The sequence below is a fragment of the Cupressus sempervirens genome, chromosome 9 (genome assembly GCF_028749045.1).
Source record: "Cupressus sempervirens isolate cs-2001-9-10 chromosome 9, ASM2874904v1, whole genome shotgun sequence".
NCBI classification, from domain to species: domain Eukaryota; kingdom Viridiplantae; phylum Streptophyta; class Pinopsida; order Cupressales; family Cupressaceae; genus Cupressus; species Cupressus sempervirens.
The window spans coordinates 768,301,768-768,319,283 of NC_143126.1; positions in this window are offsets into that span (position 1 = coordinate 768,301,768).

Sequence of the window (17,516 nt, forward strand, 5' to 3'; positions counted from 1 at the left end):
CTTTTGAAATTGATGCACACATGTGAGCACTTTCCTCTAATTTTGAATTTTTCCCCACCTATATATCCTTACACATGTAGCCACCTTACACACACATATCCACCCTACATTTCCACTTGTCCTCACCTATATATTCATTCACTTTAATTAAATCCTTCATTTTCTGCCACCTATTACTATCCTCTCATTTCCCCATGTGGCTCATGCATGTGTGAACACAAATCATCCTTTATGCATGATACCTAATTATTATTTCCATCCTCCTTCCCAAGGTTGATCATACAATGACACCTCAAATTTTGCATGATTAACCACCTTTCCACTTGGCATCTGCCTTATATCCTCCATAAAAGCTTTTATAACTATTGTCATTTAATCTCAATAGTCCTTTTCACCAAAAATAATATAAATTAGAGCCTTCTCATTCAAATCATGCTCTTTCAAGCTATTTTCATAATGTCAATTTTTCATTAATGTTATTTTTCTATTCCATTTTCTATCATAGTTATTTCATCTTATAGTTCATTATTTTTCATTCCATTATCTTGCATCCACTATACAAAGTCTCATTATAATACATTATTATGTTAGTCTAACTATCTTTGAATCTATTTGATAATATATAAATCCTTAGAATCAATTGTATATCCTCATGATCATGTTGAGTGAGAATATTTTATGAATGAAAAAAAAAAAGATAGAAACAAATGGAGATGGGTGCCTCCATTTTAGCTCAATCAGTCTCAGGTAAATGTGTTTATGTTTTATTGTATTTCACTTTTTTTTTAAAATTCTATTTTCATTGAACACTAACATATTTTCTATTAACCACACTTAAATTCCTCTAAATAAGAGGAAGATGAAATCTCCATGTTAAGGTCACAGGTGCTTCAGAGATCATGTACGAGTTACAAACTTTGTGTTCACCTACAAACAAAAAGATATATTTTGTAAGAGATTATAAAAAATAATGAGTTTTCTCAAATATTTAGATACAAGAAATTGGTTTTTTTTACAAATATAGAAGATCCTTGCTTATAAAGGGAAGATGATATGAAATATAAACAAACTAACTTAAAACAAACATTAAATGCCTAAAATAATAATTAAATGCTTGGGAAACTAAAATTAAATGAGATAAGAATTGATCCATTGTAACTAACTTCTAGAAATAACACTTAAGATTAAAGTTAAGTTCGGAATATAAATATGTTCCATTACTAGGAAATGACAAGGTATAAGGAATTGACTATTTACTAGACATTATGCACTTTTATAACCTACAATATTAAAGATGCCATCCAAAAAGAGAGAATTCAAAATAAGATCAAATATGAGTGATATAATGACTAATGCAAAGGTCATATCAATATCTCCTAAAGATCTATATTCAAAATAAAGACACGATATCTCTCCCATAGAAGGGAAATAAAGAGAATAGGAAACTCCTCTACAATTAATAATCTCATAGGGAAATGTCAAGTTTCTAGGTATTAAACATGATCCCATGTAGGTACAAATGACTTATTTTCCCTTAGCAAGAAACATGACCAAGCAAAAATACAAGGATGCTTATCATTAAAGATATAGATTGAAGGATGGAAGCATGAAGAACTTTTTTGTAAATAATAACTTATATGTCCCCTTGCATAAAAAAGATGATGGTACAATGATCCAATCAGGCATATGCCCAATTGAGGAAGAAGGTGACAAACACAAACTCTGTGGAAACCTATGTTGAACATGCTTCAAAGAAAAATAGGATGTAAAAATAAGAGTGCAATAGATGTCATCAAAGAGGAGAGTTGACCCCTCAAATGTGTCCTCTAAATTGATAGATAAAGATGGTTTTTATGAATATGAATGATGTAAGTCTTATCAATGACTTTGCGTAAGGAATCAATGAAGGTGAAGACATAGCAATTATTCTTGAACCTCTCAAGTACCTTAACACCATCTTATGTATTTTCAAAGTACTCCAAAGAATCATAATCCTAGATGTTATCAAAATCATTTGGTATCCTTACTAAAAATTAAAAATAAACTTTAAAATCTAAGGCAAGATCATCTAAGAATAGATAAGTACCAAGATTACAATATCTATAAAAAATTAGTCCAAAGTGTTAGAATCTGAAAAGATTAATACCCAGAAAACTAGTGCAAAGAATAAATTTCTAAACTATGAATGCAAATGATACAAAATCAAAATAGCAACACAGAGTTAGTCTCCAATAGGGTAATGCAAATTCTAGAAGCAAAATAGCATTAAGACAATGCAAAAAAAAAAGATGCAAATACAAGCCAGGTAGCATGCTTATATAGGCTAGGAAGAGGGAGGAGGTGGAAACACCAACCAATGAGGAGCAACCATCTATCAAACTAAAGATAGAAAAGTATCTTCCCAAGATAGCTAATCGATGCTCACATGTAGGAAGGTGACACCTCACAACCATTCACCTAATAATACATGCTTTATTAATGTAAGCAAGATTATTAAAAGTGCAGGAAAAACCTAGCAATATAGGAAAAATAAAAAACTACACTAACACCCCCCCATAAGTGAAGCTTAGGTGGATGTAGAAATGGGTCCCGGAAAGTCAAGCCTGATGAGGTGCCCATGTACATAAGATTTCCCAAAAGAGAGAGAAAAGATACCCCCCAAAAAAAAGTCAGTACTTTGAGTGAGAGGAAGAGGCCCCCCAAAAAGATGTAGCATCCTGCACCCCCAGCAAAGCTCACAAATGAAGGAACTTGCTCTTAGTGAAGGGTTTGGTGAAGATATTAGCAACTTGCTCAAAATTCAGACAGTAGCAAAGGTCAATGACATGACCATGGATGAGCTCCTGGATGTAGTGCATGTGGACCTCTATGTGTTTGGTCCAATGATGATGAACCAGATTTTGTGAAATCTGAATGGCACTCTAGTTGTCACAAAATATGACTGATGGCTATCTAATCTGGATACCAAACTCAGTGAGAAGATGTTGAAACTAAATGGCCTCAGTGGAGGCATTTATAGCCCCTTGATACTCAACCTTAGTAGAAGATAGAGCAATAGCAGACTACTTTTTTCTCAACCAACAAATAGGACCTAACCCAAGTGAGAAGCTATACCCTAAAGTAGACTTGCAATCCTCAGAATCACCTACCCAATTTGAATCTATGTATCACACCAAATCAAGCTCAATACCTACTATGTAGTGAATCCCACAACTATGAGAACCCTGAATGTAGTGAAGGATCCACTTGGCTGCTTTCCAATGCAGCTCATGGGGCTCTTGCATGAATCGAGAGACCATGCCTATAGCATAGGAGATGTCAGGTCTTGTATGAGTTAGTTAAATGAGACTCCCAACAAGTTGGCGGTACAAAGTGCCATCAACAAGTGGAGAAGAACATTGAGCCTCAAGTTTGACTCCAGAAAGGAAGGGATCGGAGTAGGCTTATAGTCAGCCATATGAAACCTTGAGAGTAAATCTAGAGCATACTTGGACTGTGTGATGGTGATCCCAGAAGGAGACTGAAGGATCTCAATCCTGAGAAAGTAATGCAACAAGCCCAAGTCAATCATCAAAAAACTATCCTGAAGGCCACTTGGATAGCCTTAATGGTGGGTGAAGAACTTCCTATAATGATCAGCAAGTTATCAACATACAAAACCAAAAATAGAAGTGAATCACCCTAATGCAAAATGTAGACATTAGGATCAGAATGACACCGAATGAACCCAACTGATAGAAGGAAGAAGTCTATCTTGGCATACCAGGCCCGAGGAGCCTATTTGAGGCCATAGAGAGACTTTCGAAGATGACACACAAGTGAAGAATTCTAAAGGAAGCCCTGTGGCTGCTCCATGTAGATCTCCTCATGAAGGTCACCATGAAGAAAAGCACTCTTCACATCCATCTAATGTACTTCCCAATGATTAGCTATATAGCAATGGTAAGAACAATTCGAAAGGAATTCATTTGGGTAACTGGTGCAAAAGTCTCAAAGTAGTCAATCCCAAGAACCTGGGAGAATCCTTTGGCGACCAAGTGAGCCTTGTGTTTGTCAACTGACCATCTGCTACAAATTTTGTTCGATAGATCCACTTACATCGAACAAGTTTTCTTCCTTTAGGAAGAGGGACAATATCCCAAGTGTGGTTCCTCATCAAGGAACTATACTCTTCCTACATAGCTATATCCCACTTAGGAATACCGAAAGCCTCATGAAAGGACTGTGGATCTAAGGCAGTAGCAATGAAGACATGTAGAGCATCCTAGAATTGTGAATTAGTTCGCCTGGTGTCTGATGGATCCCCAACCCAATCACATACAGATTGCAAGGTTTGTCTTGCCCAAAGTGGATAGGAAGATGGAGAATCTAGAGGGGAATCATTAACCTCTAAATGATGACTAGGAGAGGAAGGAGGTGAGTTCTCTAAATCACTTTCTACATCAGAAGTAGAGGTAGAAGATTGTTCAGGTGAATCTGACTCATCAGAAGATCTGTCATGTATTCCAAGTGACTCTAATGTCAAGGTAGTAGGATTTGGAGAAGTGATAGAAGGTGAGCTTGAAGATCCCTCCTCAAACTAAACACTCCTCTCAAAGAATAACTCATGTGTAGTAGGGTGGAGTAACCGATAACCCTTCACACCATCAGGATAACCTAAAAATATGCAAGGTCTTCTTTGTAGATCCAAGGCCTTACATTTCTCTGTAGGAATGTGGGCCCATGTAGGGGAGCCAAAAAACTTGAAAGTGCTTAACTGATGGTTTATGACTGCTCCAAGCTTCAAAAGGATTAACTCCCTTCAAGGCTCAGTGAGGAACATGGTTTTGGATATAACAAGCACAATTAATGGCTTTTTCCCAATACTGTGGTGCAAGAGATCTAAAGTGAATCATATAGTTTTCCATTTCCTTCAAGGATCTATTCTTCCATTCTGCAACACCATTTTGTTGAGGATTGTATGGAATTGAATGTTGTAAGTCAATCCCCTCTAAAGTGCAAAATCTTTCAAAATGATGGTTGACATACTCACCACCATTATTTATGCGCAAAAACCTTGATGGCTTTCCCAGATTGCTTTTCTACAAAAATTTTGAAGTCTTGAAAATGATCAAATACCTCTGACTTTTGTTTGAGAAAGTACACCCATGTATATCAAGAAAGGTCATCAATGAATGTGAGGACACATCAGGCCCTGTTGAAATAAGGATGTTGAAATGGACCAGCCAAATCACTGTGAACTAACTCTAGTATCTATGAAGCTCTCCATGCCTTACTTTTGTGAAACTTTTCCTTAGGATGCTTACCAAGAATGCAAGCTTGGCAAACACCTCCTGAGAATTGAACCGAAGACAACCCTGTGACCATGCTCTACTGGTTGAGCTGATGCAAATAGTGGAAGTTAAGATGGCCAAATCGCTCATGCCATAATTTACTCACATCATTAGAGCGAGTGAGCAAAAAAGATGACGAAGGATCAGCAACAAAGTGAGAAAATAGATAGAGTCATGACTGATGATCTGCTCTCCCAACTGCAACTACAGAATCACTATGCAACTCACGTATCTCCACTAAATCAAGAGTGAACTCAACCCACTTGCCTAAACCTATGTGAGTGATCTGGTATATTGATAGGAGATTAGTTGATAATGAGGGTACACAAAGAACATCATGGAATGTGTCATCCCCCACATCAACAGACCCTCTCCCACACACCTCAATAGGAGTGTCATCACCCATCAAAATAGAAGGCATAGTACATGGCTCCAAGGATGCAAGTTCTTCCTTAGATTAAGCCATGTAGTGTGAAGCACCTGAATCAAGAACCCAAGTGGATGGTGAGGAAGCAACTGCAACAAGAGCCTTTCCCTTTCCTTTCCCCTTGTTTTCTTTTGCCTTGTTAGACCCTTCATTAGAACTTTGTTTGATAGACTCAGGAACACTAATATTATTCTTATCAAGAATGTATGTCAAGTGATCAATTTGTTTCTTCGAACATTTATGTTCATCATGACTGGGTCTTTTACAATAGGCACATTTAACCTTTTCTTTCTTAGGCTTATTGCCCTTAGAGGATGAGGTATCAATAGTTGCTTTTGAAGCAATTGGTATATGATACTTCTTTTCCTCACTATTATTTTGTTTCTCATCCTTACTATTGTTGTTACTACTTTTTCCTTTTTGTTCTTTTGTGCCTTGGTTGGCAGCTAAGGCATGTGACTTAGAGGACTTAAGAGTGCCCATATGGATTAGCTTGTCCTGTTCTCGAGTGAGATTGACAGAAAATCATCTAGAGATGGCATGCTGAATTGAGTACCAAGTGCACCCTTAATAGCATAGAAGGTAGAGACAAACGCAAAATATTATGAACTTAGCTTAGAGAGAATACTAAGAATCAGTTGTTCATCTTTCTTTTCAATTCCACATTGTTTTAACTGCAACCTTCATGATTTCAATTTGGTGAAGAAATCTTGGATTGTGTTGAAATTGCCTGGACTTAAACTAATTTATTCATTTTCCAACATATGACCCCTCATTGAATCTTGTGTGCCAAATAGTGTTTCTAGCTTTGTCCATGTTTCATTTGGTATATCCAAAGACTAAATGTGAAATAGCAAGTTAGGAGAAATAGACAAACACAATGTTCCATATGCCTCATCACATTTGTTAAACCACTTAGGCTTATCTTCATCTTTATCAGGTTCAGTTTCAAGTCCCATAGTTATCATATTTAATCCAGCTTTCCTTAAGTGAGTTGTCATGTTTGATTTCCAATCAAAGTAATTGTATGGTGTTAGGATGGGCATATTTGTTTGATCCATGATGAAGAAATGCTAAAAAGAAGAGAACCTAGCCACGACAATGCCACCCCCCGCCCCCCCTTTTACTCAATCAAAGAACCCCCCTCCCAAAAAAAAAATGATTTGGCACTTTATTTTAGTGTGTTTACAACTACCACTAGAAAGAAATACTTAGTGGTCTTGATTTTAATGCATTAAAAACCCTCATGAAGAGCATATGCTGAAAGTGAAACTTAGGCACAATAATCAAAGAAACAAATAGCACCACTATGATCTACCCAAAAAATCATGCACTTTCAAAAAGAGAATCACCTCGATACAAGGTCTATGAGAAAGTTATGATCCTCCAAAGTTTCAAAAATGAGAACTGTGCATAGTTATGGCCAAGAATCTACAATTTCTAAAAAAATTATGCATAAAAATCAAAAAACAACTCCACTAGTGGATAGAGCACAAAAACATAGCCAAGGTCATAATAAGAATCATTGAAATCAAAGTTTGTATGAGCAAGAATGAGGCATTTGAAAACTGCATTCAAATCTACGACTGCCAATGGAGAGGGGTACGGTTGTATCTTTTTGCACTCAATTTTGCAAAATATGTATATTTTATGCAAAAACTAAAAGATATCTAGATGGATTTTTGGGGCTGCAAACAAAACCCAGAAAGCATTTTTCTTGCTGATGTACAGAAGATGTAGCTATAGTGTAAATTAGACATCTTTAACAATAAAAAATAGCTCCAAAAACCAAGAAACGACCCTAGCAAACAAAAAATGAGATGAAAATGTTGAATTAGCTTCCTAAGTCCATCAATGGCATGCTGGAACCTGTAATTGAAAACTTCAAATATGCATGTTGGTTGTCAGATTTGAGATTGAAACCCTAGAAATTAAAAACTTTTTTGTCAAAACTTTTTTGATTCTCAAGATCATCCAAAGATGCAAGAGAAGAGCATACTTCATTTTTCAAAAAACTACAATAAGATTTATTAGCCCCCCTCGAATCTCTCAAATAAGGAAGCTAAAATCTACTCTTGCACAAAGAAAAGCTCTGATACCATGTTAGAATCTGAAAAGATTAATAACCCATAAAACTAGTGCAAAGAATAAAGTTATAAATTATGAATGCAAATGATACAAAATCAAAATAGCAACACAGAGTTAGTCTCCAAGAGAGTAATGCAAATTCTATAAGCAAAATAGCATTAAGATGATGCAAAAACAAGAGATGCAAATACAAGCTAGGTAGCATGCTTATATAGGCTAGGGAGAGGAAGGAGGTGGCAACACTAACCAATGAGGAGCAACCATCTATCGGACTAAAGATAGCAAAGTATCTTCTGAAGATAGCTAATGGATGTCACATGTAGGAAGGTGACACCTCACAACCATTCACCTAATAAGACATGCTTTATTAACTTAAGTGAGATTGTTAAAAGTGTAGGAAAAACCTAGCAATATAGGAAAAATAAAAAACTACACTAACACAAAGAGAAAGAGGCTACTCAAAATTAACAATATGTTTCAATATGTCATTAACATGAGTTTCTATAAGTCATAAGATATGTTCCATTTTCTATAGTTTCCTCTTTTTAGGATTATTAGAGAAGGATGAAATAGAATAGCCTTTACAAATCACAATATTTCCAAAAATAATAATAATAATGTAGAAACTATAAAGGTGAAATAAAAATAAATCTCAAATATAATCATGTTGTAAATGAAGCCTTTCCAAAATAACATAAATTCTCCACAAGTTAGGATGCCAAAGCAATTAACTTCAATACCATACAATAGAAAACTAAAACAATATTTCCTAGGACTAGATTTGGAAAAATGCATGGATACAATGCTAGAGCTCCTCAATATATTTTTGACATTGTAAAAATCATGAATATTGGAAAATGTAGCAAAAATTTATGAGATCAAAGGTCCAAATGGAAAAGATAACTTTAGTAAGAAATACAATTTACGAAAATAAAATAAAAAAGTCAAACCACACCACTAAAAAGTATGTGGAATCAACTATATAACAATATCAAAATAATCAACCATATTAACCCAAGTTACACTTCATTTTAAAAATCCCCTTTTAGAGATTAATGAGGGAAAAACAAGGTGTTTTGGGGGAACATCAAGTTGATCATATGATTATGCATTTGATTTATAAAATAAAATTAAAAATTAAAAATTAAATTAAATTAAAAATAAACTTGATCCCATGTAGCAGTTATGTAGGAGTTGGAGACTTTAGGGTCACTTGCAAAAATAATGATGCCTTATAGGAGGGAGTATGAAATATAATGATGTTTCTTGATCAATGAGCTATGAAATATGGCATATGTTACAAATGTATAACAAGCTTTCTTATAGAAGAAGTTGAGATGTAGTATCAACTAGATAACACAAGATAAAACATTAAATTCTTGATACAAATATTGAGTGCCTAGGAATCTAAAAGTAAATGAGGTAAACACATGGTTAGTTATAAAACCACATAGATGCACATATCAATGACACATATATTTTCCATGTTAAAGGCTTACATTTGTTCCCTCTAAGAACTCAATGTGTTAGGAATTAACATAATATGTTATGATTACAATAGCTCGCTAAGGTTACCTAATTAGAGGATTTTGATCCCTTTTGAGAGATAGCATGTTAGAGGGTTTCAAATACTTATTACAATTCTACCCTTTCAAAGGCTTATAATAGTTGCAATTGTTAAAAGAAAACTAAAATTAGATCTAAATATGTGGCATAGCTTTCCTTGTTGATCCACTATGATACTCCACAAAGATACTCCAATATTTTGGTTTAACTTAGTGAAAAATCTCTATTCACTACTTCTCTCATGTTCTTGGGCATCGATTTATTGTTACTCATTCTTATCTTTGTTATTGTCCGTATCCCACACACACACACATATATATATATGATCAACATAACAACAACAACTACAAAATGAAGTTTGAGTGACCTTAAATCCACTCATTTAACCCATCTAAACCCTCAAAATATCCTTCTAAAATAATCTTATTCAAATTTTGAATTACATAATGAGCATAGTCACAAAATATCTATGACTACCTAAATGTAGGTGGTTATTCATGTAGACATGTATGTTTGCCTGTAAGTCTACATTTGGACTTGTGTACTTGCTTCCTTTTGTCATTGACATTGATCATTAGTCACTTCTCACCATTTTTGGACTAAACTAATCGTTATCATGGTTGACCTACAAAATGGTGAGAAGTGACTAATAATCTCCCCCATTGGCATTGATGGAAAAACCTCTTTAATAATAAATTTTAACATGTGGTTAATAAGACTTAAATCTCTTCATAGGTTTAAACTTTCCTATTTATTCTCTTCTAAGTCTCCTTTCTATCGGTTTGTTGCCTTATACTTTATTTACATTAGCATTTTCTTATCATGCTCCAATAAGAGAAAACTCCCCTTTTCTCTTATGTTATTTTGGTCTATATCTCCCTTTTTGTATGCATTCACAATACCCTCCCCTTGTCAAGAGTCTCTTCTTTCTTGATATCTTCTCCATTATCATCTTGAATGATACCTCCCCCTTTTGATCACTGTTATGTCCTTTATTCATTTATCTCTCCCTTACTTATTTTTATCTTCCTTTTTGTCATTATCTTTGGCATTGTATTCTCCCTTTCATACATATTCCATGTTGTTTGATCTCATTCTAGTTCATAACTCTCTTTTATTGTTCACTCTTCCATTATCCCCTATTGATTCTTATTCTACTATTAATCTTCCTTTTTAAGGGTTTCTTATTGATCAAGTATTATCCCTCTTTATGTGAGTCTCCCCATTTGAGGAAGGAATGTCAGGTTTAGGGGCTTACAACTTCTTGAATATTTCCTTGTAATACTCCCTTGTTGTATTCAATAGAATCTCCCAAAACTATTTTAGGTGAGTGAGAGCCAATTTTTCACTCTCAAGCTATGCTAGTTGCCTTTCAAGTGCATGTTATATTTCATTTGGTGGTTTGACTATTTGAGCATTTGCATTCTTTAGATGTTCACTAACGATCACTGATAGTGGGGATAGGAAACATTGAAGTTCCTATTAGAAAGTAAAGTCCACCAATATAACTAAGAGGGGGGATGAATTAGTTATCCAACTATTATAATAATTATCAACCTTATTAATCATTAACCATATGAGAAATTTAATAATCAACCATAACAAGATACCCATACACAACAATGCCAGATATGTTAACTAGGGAAACCCTTGATACCACAGTGGGGATGGTACCCACAAAATGATGTACTAATATAAATATTCCTTGTTAGAGGATGGACCCTGTTAGGAGTCAATGAAAACATTCAGTACATATCAGTCCCTGTTAAGAGGCTTTGAATCCTTGTTAGGAGATTCCAACCCTATTAGGAGTTGTAGAAGGCAAATGGACCCACTATCCACACAATCTCCACATACTCTAGAAATACTTGAGATACTCCCCCAAAGGAATACCATTAGCATTTATGCTAACAATCTCCCCCTTTGGCATTGATGACAATATAAATGAAAAAATATCTAAGTTACAAGAATACCAAAACAACACTCTGTTGTTGTTGCTGGTGTTCTCATCTTTTCAAATCCTCTTCATCAATCAAATCTAAAATCCTCTAGAACATTGTTCTATTTTGCATCTCTTTCTTTAGGATCGATATCAGTTATTCACATACTAAACAACTCTTAACTTCTCTCCCATTCAATGTATGTCCCCAATATAAACTTATACATAAAATATCTCAATCTCTCTCCTATTAGAGGATCTTCTTCCTCATACATGATACTCTTTATTCATACTCTCCCCCATAATACAAAGGAGATGTTTTTAATGCATACTCTCCCCCTTTGACATTGATGACAAAGGCTTCATTATGTCAATCATCTACTCCAAGTCTTCAATGAACTCAAGTGTTCAAAGACACTATTCTAGACCAACTACCAAGAGTTCTAGATGACTCTGCTCATCTTAGATACTCCCCCACATAGAAATCATCAACATTTAGTCCAATCAAATGATAGTGCTCTATAACACTAGATTGATACAATCTCTGCATAATCTACTTAGAAGTATGTAGGGGCATAACCCCAAGCATACCTCACAAGTACTCAAATGTATTAGGCAAAGGCTTTGTAAATATATTTGCAATTTAATTTTGTAAGCATTTGCCTTAGGGAAAAATTCACCCAAGATCAAGGAACTCAAGTACAAGCACAATAGTAGACCAAAAAGAGTATGATTAGAATAACAATATGTATTTCATTCCATGTGACAATACACTAGGAGTGTCTATATATAAAGGCCTCTAAAATGCTTCTATAATGTATAGGAATCAACAACATGATAAGTCATACAACTAGGGACATGTCCACTAGAAGTGGATTATCCTCCATTAAGCATAGGGGTAAGTGTGATGATGAGAGGATAAGCCTACAAAGGTGTAGCACGCAAACTAATATTGTAGACATCGTGTGCTGAATTAGAGTTGCTTACTTCTGTGTTGTCAACATGACAACTCATAAAAGTACGCAAACTCCTAAGTGTCTCACCTAAGAAATAATAAAATAATGCATTAACCTAAGTAAAATTAGTAAAGTCTAAATAGTAAATATGTATTTACACCAACTGATCTTTTGTAGTAACATAATCCAATCTGATTTCTTTCTCTACAAATTTTTCTCTCAAAACATTATACTTAATAGATATATCCTTAATCTTAGAATGTAATACAAGATTTTTAGATATACTCATTATACTTTTTTTATTACAACATATGATAATAAGTTATGAAAACTCTATCCCAAGATCCTTCAACATCTACTTCATCTGCACGATTTGATTACAATTATTGGTTGCTGCTACATACTCTATTTCTATTGTACTTTATGAAATGCAATCTTGTTTCTTGCTCAACCAAGAAACCAATCTTCCTCCAAGGAAAAATGCACCACCAATAGTTCTCTTTTTGTCATCCATATTGCCTACCCAATTTGCATCAATGTAAGCACATAAAGTGAAATCACTTGATCTATCATACCATAATCCATAATTAGGTGTACCTTTCAAATATCTGAATATCCTTTTCATTGTTTCACAATGAGATTCCTTAGGATTAGCTTGAAATCTTGCTACTATCCCAACTAAATTTTCTATATTTGGCCTTATGTGTGTCAGATATTTTAACCCTCTAATCATTGATCTATACTTCTTCTGCTCAAGTCTAGGTGTCTCATCTTTGATAGATAACTTATGACCAGTCACCATTGGTGTATCAATAGGCTTACAACTTTCCAAGCCAAATATTTTTAATAAGTCTTTTAAATCCTTAGCTCATGAAAGTAAAATACCATCATTATTTTGCATAATTTTTAAACCTAAGAAGAACTTCATCTCACCAATCATACTCATCTCAAATTCATTCTTCATATTTTCAGCAAAATTATCACTTGATTCATCATTACCTCCAAATATTATGTCATCAAAAAATATCACAATGATTAACAAACCATTTTAAATTTCTTTCAAATACAAGTTATTATCTATTGTGCATTTAGAAAATCCAAGTTTTGCCAAATACTTATCCAATCTCGCATACCAAGTTCTAGGTGCTTGCTTTAGACCATACAATGCTTTCTTCAATTTGCATACCATGTCTTTTTCTTCTATCAAGATAAGTCCTTCAAGTTGTTCAATGTATACTTCTTCAAGTTCTCCATTTAAAAAGGCTGACTTGACATCCATCTAATACACTTTAAATTTCCTATTTGTTGCATAAGCTAAGAACATTCTTACTACTTCCATTCTAGCTATAGGGGAAAATGTTTCTTCATAATATATGCCTTCTTATAATGAATATCCTTTTCATAGCAATTTGGCTTTGTTTCTCAAAACTTCATCTTGTTTATTCATCTTGTTTCTAAATACCCATTTAGTTCCTATAACATTTTTATCTTTAGGCCAAGGACAATTCCCATGTTTCATTCTTCATAATCTGATCTAATTATTCCTTCATTGCTTGAATCCAATGATCATCCTTGCATGCCTCATCTATGCTCTTAGGTTCAACTTGAGAAATCAAACATAATTCCTTATGCACTCTATCTCTTGTCATTGCTTCTTTGTCTTTGTTTCCAACAATCTGCTCTATGAGGTGATTCTTTTCCAAATTCCTAATAGGTGTGGGAGTTTTTCTCTCAACTCCTATCTCTTCTCTTGGTTCACCTCTTTGTTCTCGTCTTTGCTTAACAATTTGTACATCATTTTGCAAGTTATTAGTAGTCTAAAAAAAACTTCTACATTCTCTCTAAAAAATATAGAATTGTCTTCTTCCTCATCATAATTATAATCCATCATCCTTTCTTTAACTCCACACTTTTCATCCACTTTCACATTTGCACACTCAACAATTGTCTTAGTTTTATGATCAAAACATATGTAAACTTTTCTTTTTAATGACTAACCAAGGAACATAATTTCATCACTTCTTGGATTAAACTTACCAATATCATTATCTCTCTTTGTGTAACACTTTCTTCCAAAAAAATTTAAATACTTCACTGAGGGTGTATGACCAAACCATAGTTCATAAGGAGTCTTGTTTTAATGGTGTATACTACTATATTAACTACTTCTCTCCAAAATGTCTTGGATACATCATTCTCAAACATCATTGCTCTTTCTACCTCTAATAATGATATGTTTCTCCTTCCTTCTATCCCATTTTTCTTAGGGGTCTTCGGTGATGATAATTGTCTCTTAACTCCATTTTCTTCACAAAACATGCTAAACTCTCTAGAAGTAAATTCTCCACCTCTACTTGATCTCAAACATTTACTCTTTACACCAGATTCATTCTTAACTCTATTCTTAAATATATTGAACTTCTCAAATGCCTCAAATTTTTCTTTAAGAAGTGCTACCCACATCATTCTAGTGAAATCATCAACAAAATTCATAAAGTACCTTTCTCCATAGAATCCTCTTGTTCTAGTGGGGCCACTCAGATATGTATGAACAATCTCCAACTTCTCTATAGTAGTGAACTTCTTGCTAGGAAATGATACCTTCTTTTGTTTAGCCATAATACATTCTTTGCAAACAACATTAGTAGGCTTCATGATTATAGGCAAATCTCTAATTTCAAATGTACTACTTGCCTTCACAATATTATCAAAGCTTATATGACATAACCTTCTATGCCATAACCAACTGTTATCTACCTTTGCAACCAAATATGTCATCTCAGTAGGATTCAATTGAAACACATTACCTCTGGATCTTGGACTTGTTCCAATTAGCTTACCATCCTTATCTTTGATAACGCAAGTTGTCTTTATAAACTACAACTGATAACCTTTATCCACCAGCTATCCAAAGCTCAAAATTATGCTTTTAACCATCAATAAAATAAACATCATCATTGTTAGTTTTTCCATTAAGAGTAATAGATCATATCCCTATGGTGTGATAGGTCACATTCTTACCAAATCTAACAATACCTTCGTCATGATTTTTGAAGTTAAGAAATGTATTCATATCATTAGTCATATGATGTGAACAACCACTGTCTTTAATCCAATTAGATTTATTTTCAACTTGAGAAACTAGACCCTTTTCTTCTCTAATTCCAATTTTAGAAATTTCTTCTTTTATAACCAGAAATCCTAATTCATCATCACTTTCACTATGAACTCTTTCCTCAGATTCATCATCTTCATTTGCATACAAACAATCTCTAGGTTGTCTAGGCTTGAAATTTCTCTTATAATTTTTCCCTCTTTTAGGACACTTAGAAGCATAATGACCAAATTCATTGCAAGTCCAACATTTAAATATTTTCTTACCATCTGGTTCTCTTCTCACAAGCAATGTTATACCTTTTTCAATATTTCTATCTTCTTTAGATCTGGATCTGTTGCTACTAGCATAATCTCCATGGGTACTTGCACTTCAAGATAAAGATGGACAAACACTCAAGGCACTGAAAGATGTCTCCACTCTTATCATTTCTTTGGACTATCTCAAACTTTATTTTTCTACTTCCAATCTCCCAAGCAAAGTCTCCCTGGTGAACTTCTTAGTATAGGGTATCAAAAGTTCAATCATATGTGCTACTTGCTTTAATGGTGGTGTCAAATTTTTCAAAATCTTCCATACAATCTCATATTCTTCTTTAGATCCTTTACAAGACTTAATTCTTGCAGCAATCTCAGATATTCTACCAATATAGCTTCTTAAATATTCATCTCCCATCATTTTAGTATCTTGAAACAAGCATATCCAATTCTATAATATCAATCTTTTAACATGCTTATCTCCTTCAAAAGTAGATTCTAAAGCTTTCCAAAATTTATGGGATGTCTCTAAAGATCTTACCTGACTATATTCATTTTTAGGAAGAGCTATCAACAATGCTTCTCTAGCTTGCATATTACACATAAATACATCTCTTTCTTCTTCACTGCATTCTTCAAGCTTACTTTATTCCACAATCTTCTTGTTACTATTTTTCAAAAGCCAATATCTTGGACCGATACAAAGAAAAAGAGTCTTCATCTTTTCCTTCCATGTGTCATAGTTAACTACATCAAACTTAGGAATTTATTTTTTGAACTGACTCACCATTGATCTCCCAAAGTTGTCAAGATTTATCTTCAAGGATCGAATGCTTTGATACCATTTGTTAGAAATTAAAGTCCACCAATATAATGGGGGATGGAGGGGATGAATAATTTATCCAACTTTTAGAACAATTATCAACATTATTAATCCTTAACCACAGAAGCAATATAATCAATAACCATAACAAGATACTTATACACAATAACACCAGATATGTTAACTAGGGAAGCCCTTGATCAGAGGTAAAATTCCAATGGGGATGGTACCCAAAAAATGATGCACTAATATAAATATTCCTTGTTAGAGGATGGACCTTGTTAGGATTCAATGAAAACATTCAATACATGTCAGTCACTATTAGGAGACTTTGAATCCTTGTTAGGAGATTCCAACCCTATTAGGAGTTGCCAACCTTGTTAGGAGTTGTAGAAGGTACATGGACCCACTATCCAAATAGCTTTAGGGGCAAGACCACTAAACTCGTTATCTAACTAATCTCTATATGATTCCTTGCAAAATAATAGAAATGAACTATATGTGTATTTTCTCTTCCTCTGTGCTATCAACCAAACTTCTATCTCGATACCAAATCACAAACTTTACATCTAATAATCCCTTGGATCACTTATATACGTTTACAAATTACTCTACTCTTGTTTACACACTTTTCACTTCATGCATATTCCAAACAAGGAAAATATCCTTCCTTTATACCTTGTCCCTAATTATTTCACAATTGCACAATAGTGTCAGCTCATAGTTTTATAACTTCTCACATGTGTGACTCTAGACCTTGTGCACTTGTTGATGTCACCATCAGGTTGTCTTTTGTCATTGTTTAACTTTGCATATCATGATTATATCTCTGTTAGGATGTAGTACCTCCCATATTTTCATTTTGTACCTTGTTTTATTTTGGATTCTAGAGATACTTTGATACTCATGTTTGAGGACATTCGAGATGACCTGATGATCAGATACTATATTTTGGTTTACTAGTATTATACATATTAAATACTATGTTGTTTAGTTTGATCAATTCAAACAT